Source organism: Thermobia domestica, chromosome 10 (genome assembly GCF_964235325.1).
Source record: "Thermobia domestica chromosome 10, izTheDome1.hap1.1, whole genome shotgun sequence".
Lineage (NCBI taxonomy): Eukaryota > Metazoa > Arthropoda > Insecta > Zygentoma > Lepismatidae > Thermobia > Thermobia domestica.
This window is the reverse complement of record NC_137463.1, coordinates 109,087,577-109,102,665: the sequence shown is the minus strand read 5'-3', so window position 1 is coordinate 109,102,665 and position 15,089 is coordinate 109,087,577. Positions and strand designations below refer to the sequence as shown.

Here is a 15,089-nt window from a genome sequence, read left to right as displayed (position 1 = left end):
AAAACTGTACCAAAAAACCACGGAGACTTTTTAGAGTGTATAGAATTGTTTAGTGTGTATAAAAGTCAGATTTTTGTAATTCAAATTGACTGATGGTACTTCAAGGAGAGTGGAAAATATAAAAGAGAATTTCTACTTTCAGGTAGAAAGATAAATATTATTTCTGAAAAAAATGTGAAAACTCAATATAACTCAAAGTTTTAGAAAAACTACTACTGATTTGATATAGAGACGTCATCCTAAAAAATACCTTGTACAGAGGGATGTTGCAAGTAATAAACAGGATAAAATAGAATAAATGGGTTTATTAACTCCATGTTAACAAATATACATAAAATAACTTATTATTTTTACCAAACAAAACTTGAAAAATATTTGTGTCAGGTGTACTAATCAAAAAACAAAGGTACTCAAAATCTTAGATTTTCATGTTGTTAAGAAATAATATTCAAGGGTACTGAATAATAAAATAAAAATAACTAATTATGTATTGTGATCCAAAACAACTATGACCAAAATTAATTCGAATCAAATTATAAAAACTTGTACTAAGTACTAACAGTAATATTGTGATAAATGTTATGATGTTAACACGTAATTTGCGTCCTTTAAACAAATTTATTCTTAACTTGTAGCATAACTACTTCAAAAAACACTACAAAACATCGATGTAGATGAAGAAAACATCCTGGTTTTACTTTCAGCGCTAAAATACGACTGTAGGATAATGATATTATTTTCTGTTTGTTTCAGAGGCAAACCAAAGTATTTTGTTGAACAAAAATTAACTTCTTTTGATATTCCAAAATCCTCAAAAAATATATATACAAGCTTTTCCAGTCGATACCAGATTGCACAAAATCTAAAATTACTCCTCTTTGCTTTGTCATACTTTCCTTTGGTTTCCATAGTTAGTGTAAGTATGTAATCCAAAAGTTCAGACTACATGTTTACTGTAAGAAAGTGACAAAAATTGAAAGTATAGCTATTATACCAAAACCAATTGAATCTGAAAAAAGAAGAAAAAGCAAAATATTGAGCCACATTAGGTAATAAATATGTAACATTTTTACGAGATCGATTCAAATGGTAGTTAGAGAGTTAGAGCACAGATATTTATTTATGACATAGATAAAGTACATAAATTTAACAATAGTAACACTAAGTTAATCGAAATTTTTGTCAGGAATATGAGAAACCTTATGAGAGGAATAAAATCCATGTTGCTTCAAAACAACCGACAACGTTTGGGAGGTGATTCCTGATACCAAGATAATACAAAACGTATAGACCAACCTGGGTGCAAAAATGCGTCCTTTCGGAGTTATAGGCTGCCGAAAACATGAAAACTGAACTTTAATGGTCCATAGCTCCGAGACTATGGGACATACCATAGTCAGGTCAAGACTTCACTTAGAAACTAATGTGTATGCTATCCAAAAATACATCTTTAAGAATCCTAAGGTACTCACGCAACAATATTAAAGAGGGGAGTTTGGATACGGGTATATCATTTGAAATACTCACCAACTACCTCTATACAAATCGTTGTCGAGGTACCACAGAATTCTGAAACTTGGATGTTTGGACAGGGCAGAGAAAGTAAAGAATTGACTCGAATACCGTAGGTCCCATATTTTTGGAACTATGGACCTTCATTTTTTTCATGTTTTCCGCAGCCTATAACTCCGAAATGACTGATTTCTGCACCCAGGTTTGGCTATACTTTTTGCCTTATCTTGGTGTCAGGAATGACTTTCTAAACGTTGTCGATGGGCCGCGGTGGCTCTGTAGTATAGTGTTCACCTTTGGTGCACGGGGTCCGTGGTTCGATCTCAGCTCGCGCCCAGTGTGCATTGGTTTTCTCGGGGTCTTCTCGTTTCCTCCCTCTTTCTTCATTCTATTATTCCATTTATTTCTCAAAATCACCGTCCCCTTTAGCCTAACCGGCACAACCGTGGGACGTAAAACTCAAAGATTTCATTTCATGCTTTCCCAAACGTTGTCGGTGTTATTTTGAAACATCCTGTATAGTATGATTTTTCCTCTGATAACTTTTCAGTTTTATATTACTGCTAATTACATTACTTACTTCAAATTATCATTTTCAAATTAAAGCAAAATTAATTATCAATTTCCCAATATTATTAGCTAATGTCCCACACTTATTATTCCCCATTGTCTAACATTCACCAACACAAGCGTTGAAGAGTCACTTTAGTATTACGTCCACTAGTACTCATGATAACAATTATGAATGGAATGATCGATTTTCAGATCGATTGTGCTTATAAGAGAAAGATGTTAATCACAAATTGTTAAAAAAATTACTAATTTATGAATGATTTTGAAAAATACACAAATTACAGAGCTGTGAGATTACCATTCTTGATGATCTATGAGGAACAGTTGTCCTCATGATGTAAGTTTAATTTCTGAGTCATTATAATGATTTACGAAATACAAATAATACTCAAATATGAGAATTTTTATACAATAAAAATTATCACTAAATTTTCTTAAAAGTCATGTCCAAAGCCATCTCCATAGTTTATAGAACTTAATATTCTAGCAGAAGGCTGCATTAGAATGAACCATCGATATCCTCTTATTTGTTTAATGTATAGTCTGTACTTTTATTTACGACATAGAGATTTCTATGTTTGTTAGCTATCACCGCACTGGAGATCAGAAAACAAATTTAAACACAATACAAAAGTACCATAAACTGTAGGTATTTAACTAAAAGTTCCTCACTCAAAATATTATGTTCAAAAAACGTTTAACTCGTTCCGTTTCATATGTTTCTTATTATTGCAACTCGAACCGAAATTCATATCCAAGTATCTAAGTATTGAGTAGTACAATTCTTAGTCCCATAATACATCTGTACTGAATATCTAACGGATAAACCTTTCGAAAAACATTCAGAAAATGCCAGTCTTTTACCACTGGTTCTTTAATAATTATTATTTTACCTTTGGCTATAAAAATAACGGTTATTGTCTTAGTTCTAATAAATTGTAGGCTTAGACTCTTTGTCCAACTTACATGATAATTAGTAAATTAACATAGCTCAATAAAACTGTACTGCTTATTTTTCACATCGTTTTGCTCTGAATGTTAAACCAGCGTGGATTTCCAGTTTTCTTTTTTCGATGTACAAAATTATTTAAATATCATAGGACTTTATCAAAATTTGGTTTCTATAACAACACAGTTCTTAGACGCTAGTTAATGATTAGTCTGTGTTGCATTATGTATCTCCACATGAGTAAAGAGCCCGACATATGAAAACTTAACTGAGGAGAGGTCGAATACAGAAGGTCAATTCACCTAAGATGACCAAAGTTTGTGCGCTCACCTGCTCACGACAATCCCTTCCTCCACCAACGGTTGAGCTCGATTTGGTGGCCACGAGCCTGGACTATCGCCCTGCAACACAATTTCCAATACAGCAGTGCGCGTTGAAGGTGTGTGAGGGGAATTGTAAACTTGACAAGCTTTCCAGAGCTCCGCTATATTGGTGGGACGCCTTAGCGCGAGGTCTTGTTTCGGAAGGTCAAAGGCGCAGAAATCCCTTCGCGACACATCTGATGACTTCACATGTATGGGCGAGAAGGGTATAACAGACACACCAGTCTCCGTAGTCATACGCCGATAATACGCAACAGAACTACGAACAGTGTGATTGGATGCTTTGTTCATGCGGATCCACATCTTCCGGGTTGTGCGCTGTGTATAAGGGTTCCATTATGTTTATTTAAAAGTAGGCTGCATTCACCTTGACCTTCGAATCCACACGATGCATTGGCAACTTTTCACGGGCGCAGAGACAAGCTACCATTTTGAAGCCTTTCGAAAATTTCTCTTGGCATTCACCGACGAACTCGCCGTGGCCCTTCGCATCATATGTCGAATAGAAAATAGTCCTGAGCTTATTGGTGTTATCAAGGTAGATGCAGGCTTCATCCAACATGATAACCCACTGCCATTTGTCACCTGAGAAGCAGTGTTCATACAATTTTCTTGCGTTCGTGAATCTCTCTTGAATGCGCCTTGGTGATAACTTATGCCCCATCGGCTTATGACGTTTTTTCAGTCCCAAATTGTCCTTTATGATACAACACATTGTGCTCTCTCATATCTTGCTTGAGTTGACAAGATTGCTTTGGGTGTATGGGTTCTCCTTCACAACTGATGCCCTGATGTTTCTCACAACGTGTGGTGTCCTGGCTGGACATGCCAGTTTCCTTTTCATTCTCGCGACTTGATCTTGATATTTATTACCGGTGCTTTTACAGCGCTGGCTTACCCTTGCTACTGTATGCCTGATGATATTCTTCCCCCTTGCCGCACACATTTTCACAATCATTGACGCACTGAATTGTGCATAGGAAAGTGCTCTGGTATACCCTTCTCAATAAGGTGTCCCTTCAACAGACATAACAGATGTTCACTACAACAACTTCCACCCAGTTTTGTACGTGACTTACTTCAGGATTCACAGGCTACTGACTTCTGGGTCTTTCTTTTACGCTGTGCTCGTTATCAGCTCTTTAAAATTGGCCACCTTAGGTGAATTGATCTTCTGTAACGCAATGACTCAAATAACCTATTTACTTTGCTCCTACATTTCCTATCTTCTGTCATATTACATTTCTTATTCCCTGAAGAATACCTTAAATTCGTTTACTATCGGCAACCACTACACAACCGGGCTACCAAACATCTCTTTCAGGAGTGAAATGTTCCTCCTTTCCACGTTCTTCTCTTAATAACTTTGAAATGAATTGGCCAATATAAGCAGACTGATAGTTTGAAGTGTAAAGTCGTATTAAGCTGAATCTACAGTTTAACCTAAAATCTGGAATACATGAGTCTCATATGCAAGTCTCCCACGCGAAATATAAGCAAGTTTTATGCAAAAATTGTGATATCTCTAAGACCACGACTGCATTTAAATCGACACATTTGCTGTAAGTTGTTCAGTAAAGAGTCTTTTGGCTATGGTATAGATTTTTTGGACTATACATAATAAAAACATTCACATTCTCATGTACAGTATTATAGACATTAGTACCTAAGTGGATTTTACTTTCTTACATGCAACATAGTACTATACTTTTGCATTTGCCTGCCACTGATAGCATCAGTTATCAACTGGAAATAATTCCCATTGTTTAGAAGTTAACTTCCAAGAATCGGAGAAAATATCTGAAGGTTTAAATCGATTATTGGTAGATAAGATAGGGTGCAAAAAATCTATTCATAATACAAAATCATCTCTGTCTGTGAGTAATACTAATTTCTAATTATAACAATCCCTGCCCCGTTACATTTGCTGGCTGCATTTATTTAAAAATGAATAGTGATGATGATGCTGAACACAAATGTGCTTTGCTGTTTATTGTTAATGCAAAAGTCGTATTAGATACAAATAATGTTGTTACTAGTTATATAAAACCCATAAGTATTTATTCCATGTCAAATATAATATTAGTTAGTAAGTAAGCAACATAAACACAGTATATAAATTACAGTCAGTTATTACAATGTTTAAGAAGCTTTACCGAAACTCCACATGAAGAATACTACCATTAACAGGGTGGGGGAATGTTCAAATAAAGGAAGACAAAAGTAGGTAAAAAAAAATATAGAAGATGTTCATGGGAAATAAGTTTAACTAAGGAAAGCGTAATTGATTTGTGTCTAATTTTAGGATGGAATAGAAGTACGTGTTGCAGACATGAGAAATGCGGAATGCTATAGAGAATATATGAACTTACTGGAAGCACACATAAGGGAATATGAATGCAATAATGCAAGTAGTTACACGTGAACTAACTCTAAGTAACTAACCAAACCTAATCTAACCTAATATCAGAAATTAGCCAAACTGTAACATTTTTTCAAAAAAAAAAGGCTGGCCCCCTTCAACTAAACATAGGCCACATACAGTAACCAAATTTACATTCGAACACTAATATTTGTGTAACAGTAAGTTAATTGGACAAACTAATAAAGAGTTAAATGTAAATAATTACAAATTGTAGTTTTAATTACGATTTTAGCCTATAACGTACAGCAAACCGAAAGTTTGGGAGCAAAAATTAATTTATTTAAACGTGGTAATTGACGCACTTTTTAGTAATAATTTTATAATGAATGTAACATTTATTGAACGTTACATTCGTCTTATTAGTTTTCTTGAAAAAAATTCAACAAAATGCCTTATTATGTAGCCCCCTTTTTTTTATTATTTTAATTCAATAACGTGAGGATCGAATCAGTTTATGAAGAACATTTTGCACTCTTGGTGCAAGGGTTCCAAAATAGAAATTAAACTTCTCGCAGAAAGTTAAGTCTTACAATTATTTCGCTTAAAAATTAATATGCAAACAGTTTATACTAGCTAACTTACAGCAGTAAATCTCCGTGAATTAAAGACACTTCTATAATTACGTATGCGTCTATAGCTGTAAGTTCATAAAAATGCAATTATAAATTTATTTCGTTCATTTTACCTTTTCTTAATGAATAGCGTTGTACTTACTTGCACCTCGAGATCCTTTGTTAACATGAACATCAGTAGAGAATTCGACGTTGTTGCCCAAAAGTGACATAGAACATTTCCATACTCCAAAGTCTGTGTTGTTGACTACAGTAATAGTAAGATTGCAATAGCCATCCTTCTTATTCAACTCAAATATGTGAGTACTGTTGGTTCTTTCAGAGACCACATTCAATCCCAATCCGTCCGGTCTTTCTAATCGACAATGTTTTATCGCTCTTGGTGCTGATAAATTGCACTGTACGGAAGCTTTCTTCCCTTTGGCAGTATTCACATTTGGTTCATTAGATTTTAATTGCAGTTCTATTAAACAGAAAAATAAAAATAAATAGGAATATAAAATGTGTTATCAGAATCATATAATCAGTATATTAATAGTGGTTACAATGTTACAAACAACGGCAATGCAAAGGAAACTTTCAAACACATAATGCTAATTAGGAAAATAATATTAGTGAAATTTATTTAACCTGTGCAAGACTTCGTTGGTCAAATTCCACTTCACTCTTTATACTACGTTGCTAACTTTTAATTTGTTAAGAATGTTAGCTTATTTCAGCCACTTTCAAATAGGAAAAAATAAGAACTCTTAAGTTTTACGTCCCACGATTATGCCGGCTAGGCTAAATGAGATTGTGATTATGAGAAAATGAACGAAATGATGGAATGAAGAAACTGAAAGGAAACGGGAAAATGTAGAGAAAATCCACGCACACGGTGTTTATCCACCACAAAGCTTACTTGGCGCGAGCTGGAATCGAACCGAGGATCTCATACACCAGAGATGAACGCTCTACCACTTTTTTTCTTTTTTTAAAAAAACTTCCTATATCTTTTATTAACCACTTCTCAGGACTACTAGACACGACAGGGACACGAACACAGAAACATTGTGGACAGTGAAAATTCTACCCTTGCTCTTCAGAGGGACTCGAACCTCCAATGGGCTTCACCTCTCGATCATCAGCCTAACGCCTCAGACCACCGACTTACCACTGAGACACCTCGGTCCCCAGTTTCAAATATTATGCACCAAACTTATTAATGATACAGATCCCCATTACGGAATAATTATTTTTCATTATTTAAAATAACATTTTCTGTTATTGAATTGAATTTACTATATATAGCGTAATCTTTCTTTACGGTTAAAAGTTATGCGAAAAATACTCATTCATTAGGCAAAGAAAAAAAATGCGTTAAGTTTTTATAGGCTATAGTAGGATTTTAACTTACACGGTTAGCGTGCTAAAAAAACTGAGAAAGATAGAAAATCGCTTCCTTAAGAGCACTATAGTCGGTTCATTTTTCCAAGCATGATAACATCAAACTTTTCATCCAGCTCTAGTTTGGTCGTGTATGGTAGTATGACTTGCAACCATTTCATCCAGCTTCTAAAATAAAACACGTCCTATTTTCTATACATAATTTCTTCAAATAAAGCAAATGAAAACACATTGAGTGATTGTTGCTGTGGAAGTTTCTGCGTTCTGTAACATATGCGAAGAAGCGTTGTGCCTTTCTTGATATTCAAATATGGTTTGTGTAAATGAAGGTACGGAATTATTAATTGAAAATTATACACAGTACACTTTTGCATGACTCAAAATCGAAGTATAAATGGACAGACATAAAAAATCGTGGAAGAATTGCAGTTTGTTCGGTCAAATATAATAGGTCAGAAAACGTATGCTTAAATTGAAAGCATTTTGATTGCTATAGTACAACTAGAGGTATGTTCGTGCACGAAAAAATGGAGCATTGTATTGCTTGAAATAATTCACACTAATGGAGTGAGTGTTTGTTTTGAAGGAAATACACTCATGTAGTCCTTTCTAGAAACATTTGTTAGTGCAGGTTTACTTACGCAATTGTCCGGCTCCGATTTCAATGATTTTTTTTCTGATAGAGGACATGTATTCATTATTTGTGATGAGCTCCCTCATGGCTAAGCGGTTAGCGTACGCGCCTTTGGCGTGGGAGACCCGGGTTCGATTTCCGGCGGAAGCTCATGTGGTTCGGATTCCACGTTAATCAGTAGGTCCACGTCTCATATAGCCTCGCTGCTGAACGGGACGCTAAACTAAAATCAACTCATTATTTGTGATGACAAAAACTTTTGCCATGGTGCATGTTTTATATTTTTTTAAATATTTTTTAAGAATTGTGATGTGGTTATTAGACATTACTGCAGAAGTCCCTTACTATCCTTTGTAACGGAGTGTTAATGAAAGGACAACCATGTAGATACTTATAAGGCCTAGGGGAAAGTAGTATGGTAGGTATGATCTTGACGGTAGTCATCCTGAAACCCGCCATTTTGAATTAAGGTCAAGTTTTTTAAATGGGAATCGGGTAATATGATTCATAATTTCGGGCTAGAATTTAGTCAGGAAGACAATGGTGAAGTTTGTTTTAAGATACGCCCATTTGGGGAAAAGTTACAGACATATTAAATCTTTATACCTAGGTACCTACTACGTGCGTCAGTCCCTTACCTCCGCTTCTAACCCTCGTATTAATGATAATAAGTGGAGAAAAGCTTCGGTAATACATATTATGCCTAGAAGGAAGTGATGCGTAAGGGTACCCTTGACGGCAGCCATCTTGAAATCCGCCATTTCGAATTAAAGTGAAGTTTGAAAATGAAAACCATAACACATGACACATCATTTTAATAGCAAATTTTCCCAAAAAGCCAATGGTATGGTTATTTTTGTTCTATAGTTAACCAGTATGAATTTAGGACTGCTTCTAATGTGTACCAAAAGCCCATTATTCGATCTTTCAAATTGGCAACACTGCTACTTTCCACCGCATGTGTTAAGATTCCAACTGGCACTTTGTAATTGTTGCCATGGCTCATGCTTTCTTTTATTACTTTTTTTTATTTTTTTGAGAGTTGTGATTTTCCAGTTTATGAATAGTGTTGGGATAAGCATCCAGCAATCTTTCTGAATTTTGAAGACTTGCCATGTAATTATTTATTTCCTATGCCATGTAATTATTTATTTCCTATACCTGCCCTTGAAGAACTTGTTTACTGACATGAATCATCGCACAACGAAACAACTTCAACCAGTGTTGGGTAAATTTCAATTGAATTAACAATTAACAATTAATCTGTAAATTTAATTGTTAATTGCAATTAACAATTGAAGTAAGTAATGGTTAATTGTTAATTTCAGTTGGCCATTAATAATGGAGAATCAATTGCAATTAATCAAACGATTGAAAATAATTCCAGTGGAAAGTAATTGCAATTGAATTCAGTCATTCAATTGCAATTGAAATTCACTGGCAATTAGGCATAATTCAATTGCAATCGATTTACACCTGTGTATACAGCAATTACTTTCAATCGAAAGAATCATCCGAACAAAATGGGAAGAAGAATGGAAAAATTCCAGGAAAGGTGTGATAGAATATATATCAGGACATGGACCATTTAAAACACATTTTAAAAGACTAAACTTACGAAACGACGATAAATGCTTTTGTGGCAATCTTCACACTCCGGAGCATGTTTTCTGGTCTTGCGACAGATATATAACAAACGATACAATAAAAGAAATAAGTAATGAACTGAAACAAGATAGCATAAAAACGATAGTAGAAGAAGAACAAAACTAGAAAATTTTAGTGCTCCTGCTAGGCATGTTTCAGAAAACCTCTGGAAAGAGAGACGAGAAGAAAGAAGAAGAAGAAAAATTTTGTGTGATACACTAAAAATAAAATTAAAGAAATTTGATATCAAATAAAAAATCAGCTCTGAGGAAGGCAAGAGCTAAAAATTTTTATCTATTTAGTGTTAGTGTAGTGTTGTAGTGCAGAATGTGTAGTGTTTGTGTTCTGTCAAGAGGCAAAATTCAAGTCTAGATTAAAAGTAAACAAACAACAAATATAACTTAATATGAAAAATTTTGGGGGAAATCTGGAGTAGCGATTTCCTAATAAACGAGAAGGAATTTTTTGTTTTAACTATTATGACTATCATTTTTAATATCACTTTTATATATTATATTAATCATTTTTATTTTTAGTCTGTTTTCAGCTCTCTCTCTTTTCAGGTTTTATGTCTGTAATTGCCTGTATATGTACTTTTGTAAATAATAATAATAATAATAGTATATTGTAAGAAAAAAAGAAGAAAATAAGGCATGGCTTATATAATTAGGCACCATGCCATAAAACGGAGTCTCACCTCAAATCTGCTGAGGATGAAAGCCGAATAGCAGAGAGAGAAAAAATGAAATAAAAGAGTATATGAGAGAGAGAAAAAGACAGAGACAAGTTGCGACTGCCCTATAATAAGACCGTAAGAAATCGGCCAAGGCAGGGGGAAGTTGAGGCTTATTTAAAAAAAAATGTCACATTCATAGTTTTCGCGGTATCGGCTGGGGGCCAGAGGAGATTTTTTCTCACAATCCGAGCCAAGGGGGTCTCAGGGGTGTTTACCGGGACATGTAAAAGTAGTAGAAAATGACCAATATTTGTGTCGAATCCATATTTATCGGGGTTGCTCAGATATATATAGTGACACACCCGATAGTGTTTTCGTTCCAATTTAATCCCCATCGGCCTTTCCAATGAAAACACATGTACGTTGTTGGATATATATTCACACAAAATATTTCTAATTTTAGAAATGTTTCTTAATTGTTCTCTCGTTGTTCAGTTTGTTTACATTGATATTTTATCTGATCCGTGCGAAGAACGGGCATAACAGCTAGTACGAAATGGTAACGTGTTTGTCATGGACCAAATTAGAATGAATTCAATTATATAGATAATTCTTATAATTATCATTGATAATTATTTCCTTGTTGAATTATAGATACTTTTCAGTGGAAAAAAGAATAAAATTTGAAAGTCTCAAATCTAGTTAAAGTAGACCAACGTAAAGGAAAAAAATATAAAATTTTCCATATAATTAAGCGTACCGTACGAACTTAAAATTTCCATATAATTAACCTTACAGTACAAATTTTATGTCTCTTTTTCTCACAACTTGATTTGCTTGAGCTCTGAACGCTAAACACACGCTTCAGCAATTATTATAATAGAAAGCAGTGGATATATAATACGAAGCACTAATATCGATCGTTTTCTCAACTAATATCGATCGTTTTCGATTATTTTTTACCAATCAAACCAATACCAATCTCCCATACGTAGAAAGTCCCCTTTCCATAAAACAGATTTTTTTAAAAATGCAAGGACACGTTCTGTTTATTTTTACCTCCATAAATTGATACCGAGTTTCGTGTCGAGTTGAGTTTGACAAATAGCTTTCTCGTTCAGCTCGTTGTAACTCGTTTTGAAATCATGATCTGATTATACTGGAAAGCAAAAGCCATGAGAAATGTAAGCAGTAATGTGGAATACTTTTAATGGTGCTCACAACAGCATTTTGTCTCGTACTTTTCGCGTATCTCGAGGGATACTTTTAGTGCATCTCGTCTCGTCTCGATAGCGAAACGACTATAGATTTTCATAGCGAAAGAGCGTCAGATGCTGTGAACACCAGCGTCATTAACTTGTTCAGCCACCAACGAATTTCGAGGTCGTTTCCTTTACATCGTTTTGTGACGTTTCGTACGTCTACTTCCACGTTTTGTGCGTCATGGAAAGTGGGTTAAAATGGGTCCCAAGGTAGGACGAAAATGATCCACTGTTCCGCCTCCAACGAATTTTGATTTCACTTCTTTCGAATCGTTTAGTGTCAGTTTCTTGCCGTTTTGAGCGCGTATTTTCGTTTTGTGCGTCACTGGAAGTGGGCCAAAATGGGCCTCGAAGGTGGGACGAAAATGACCCACTGCTCCGCCACTACCGAATTTCGAGGTCGTTCCTTTCGCATCGACTAGTGTCTGTTTTGTGTCGTTTTGTGCCCCTATTTTGACGTTTTGTACGTTACCTTAAGTGTGTCAAAACGGGCCTCCAAAGTGTGACGAAAATGATCCACTGTTCCGCCACTATCGAATTTCTAGGTTGTTTTTTTCGCATCGTTTAGTGCCTATCTTTTAATGTTTTCTGCGCCTATTTCCTCGTCTTATGCGTCACCGGAAGTGAGTTAACCGGGCCTTCAAAGTGGGAGTTAAATGACTCATTGTTCCGCCACTATCGAATTTCGAGGTCGTTTCTTTAGCATCGTTTAGTGTCTGTTTTGTACGTTTTGTGCGTCACCGGAAGTGGGTCAAAATGGGACTAGAATGTAACGAAATAAGTTAATGCTGTTCCACCACCAACGAATTTCGAGGTCGTTTCATTCACATCGTTTTGTGCGTGTTTTGTGCTGTTTTGTGGTCGTATTTCCACGTTTTGTGTGTCATCGGAAGTGGATCAGAATGGGCCACCATGGTGGAACAATAATAACCCACTGTTCCGCCACCAACGAATTTCGAGGTCCATTCTTTTGCATCGTTTAGTGCGTGGTTTCTGCCGTTTTGTGCGCCTATTCCCACGTTTTGTGCATCACCCTAGATGAGTCAAAATGGGCCTACAAATTTTTCGGAACAAGTTAATGCTCTTCTGCCACCAACGAATTTCAAGGTCGTTTTCTTCAAAACGCCTAGTACCTGTTTAGCGCGGTCTTGTGCGCCTATTTCCACGTTTTGTACGTCACCGGAATTGGGTCTAAATGGGCTTTCAATATGGGACGAAAATGACCAAGAGTTCCGCCACCTTCGAATTTCGAAGTCGTTAATTTCACATCCTTTCACGCTTGTTTTGTGCCGTTTTGTGCGCCTATTTCGACGTTGTGTGAGTCACTGGAAGAGGGTCAAAATGGGCCTCCAAGGTGGGACGAAAATGACCCACTGTTGCGCCACTAGCGAATTTCGAGGTCGTTTCTTCCGCAATGTTTAGTGTCATTTTTGTGTAGTTTTGTGCGCCTATTTCCACGTTTTGTGCGTCACCGGAAATGGGTCAATGTTATCTTACAAATATGGCGGAACAAGTTAATGCTGATCCGTCAGGAACGATTTTGAGGTCGTTTCCTTCACATCGTGTCGTGCGTGTTTTCTACTGTTTTTAAGCCTATTCCTACGTTTTGTGAATCAATGGTAGTGGGTCAAAATGGGCATTCAATGTGGGAAGAAAAATGACCCACTGCTCCACCAGTATCGAATTTTGAGGTCGCTTCTTTTGCATTGTTTAGTGCATGTTTTGTACGGTTTATGCGCATATTTTCACGTTTTGAGCGCCACACAAAGTGGGTCAAAGAGGACCTACAAATATGTCAGAAAAAGACATATTCATTCCACTTTCAAGGCCCATTTTGACCCGTTTCCACTGATGCACAAAGTCACAAAAATCACTCACATAAAATGTGAAGAAAACGACTTCGACATTCGATGGTGACGGAACAGCATTACGTTATTCCGCTATACTTGCAGACCACTTTGACCCATTTTCGCTGTCGCACTAAAGTGGAAATAGGCGCACAAAACGGTACAAAACAGGCACTATACGATGCGAAAGAAACCATCTCCAAATTCGACAGTGGGGGAACAAGGCTCTTTTTCCTCACACCTTGATGGGCCATTTTGACGCATTTCTGGTAATGCCCAAAACATGGAAGTAGCCGAACAGAACGGTACAAAATATACACTAAACGATGTGAAGGAAACGTCCTCCAAATTCGTTGGTGGCGGAACAGCATTAACTTGTTTCGTTATATTCGTAGGTCCATTTTGACTCACTTCCGGTGACGCACAAAACGTACAAAACAGGCACTAAACGATGCGAAAGAAACGACCTCGAAATTCGATAGTGAAGGAACAGTGATTCATTTAACTCCCACTTTAAAGGCCCATTTAACTTAACTCGGGGATGCACAAGACGAGGAAGTAGGCGCAGAAAACTAAAAAATAGGCTCTAAACGATACGAAAGAAACAACCTCGAAATTCGATAGTGCCGGAACAGTGGGTCATTTTCGTCACACTTTTGAAGCCAATTTTGACACACTTCTGGTGACGCACAAAACGTGGAAATAGGGGCACGAAACGGCACGAAACATTCACTAGTCGATGCGAAAGGAAGGACCTCGGAATTCGGCAGTGGCGGAGGAGTGGGTCATTTTCGTTCCACCTTCGGGGCCCATTTTGACCCTCTTCCAGTGACGCAAAAAAAAAACTTCGAAATAGGCCAACAAAAGGGTACGCGATGTGAAATTAACGACCTCGAAATTCGATAGTGGCGGAACTCTTGACTATTTTTGTCCCATCTTGGAAGCCCATTTTGACCCATTTCCAGTGACGTAAAAAACGTGAAAATACGCGCTCAAAACGGCAAGGAACTGGTACTAAACGATGCGAAAGAAGCGACCTCGAAATTCGTTGGTGGCGGAACCGTGGGTCATTTTCGTCCCACCTTGGGGACTCATTTTAACCCACTTCCCATGTCGCACAAAACGTGGAAGTAGACGCGCCAAACAGCACAAAACGATGTGAAGGAAACGACCTCGAAATTCATTGGTGGCTGAACAGCAATAGCTTTTTCCGCCATATTTGT

General features: G+C 36.5%; 1 long non-coding RNA gene across 1 annotated transcript in view; it reads right to left on the bottom strand.

Annotated features, from left to right (window-relative positions):
- Window positions 1-877: 877 nt before the first annotated feature.
- Window positions 878-15,089, bottom strand: part of LOC145662049 (uncharacterized) — a 28,603-nt gene continuing 14,391 nt past the window's right edge. The window contains exons 3-4 of the long non-coding RNA XR_014126964.1: window positions 6,557-6,877; window positions 878-1,009 (exon numbers count right to left, since the gene is read on the bottom strand). This is a non-coding gene — a long non-coding RNA (uncharacterized LOC145662049). The remainder of the gene's footprint in view (window positions 1,010-6,556; window positions 6,878-15,089) is intronic.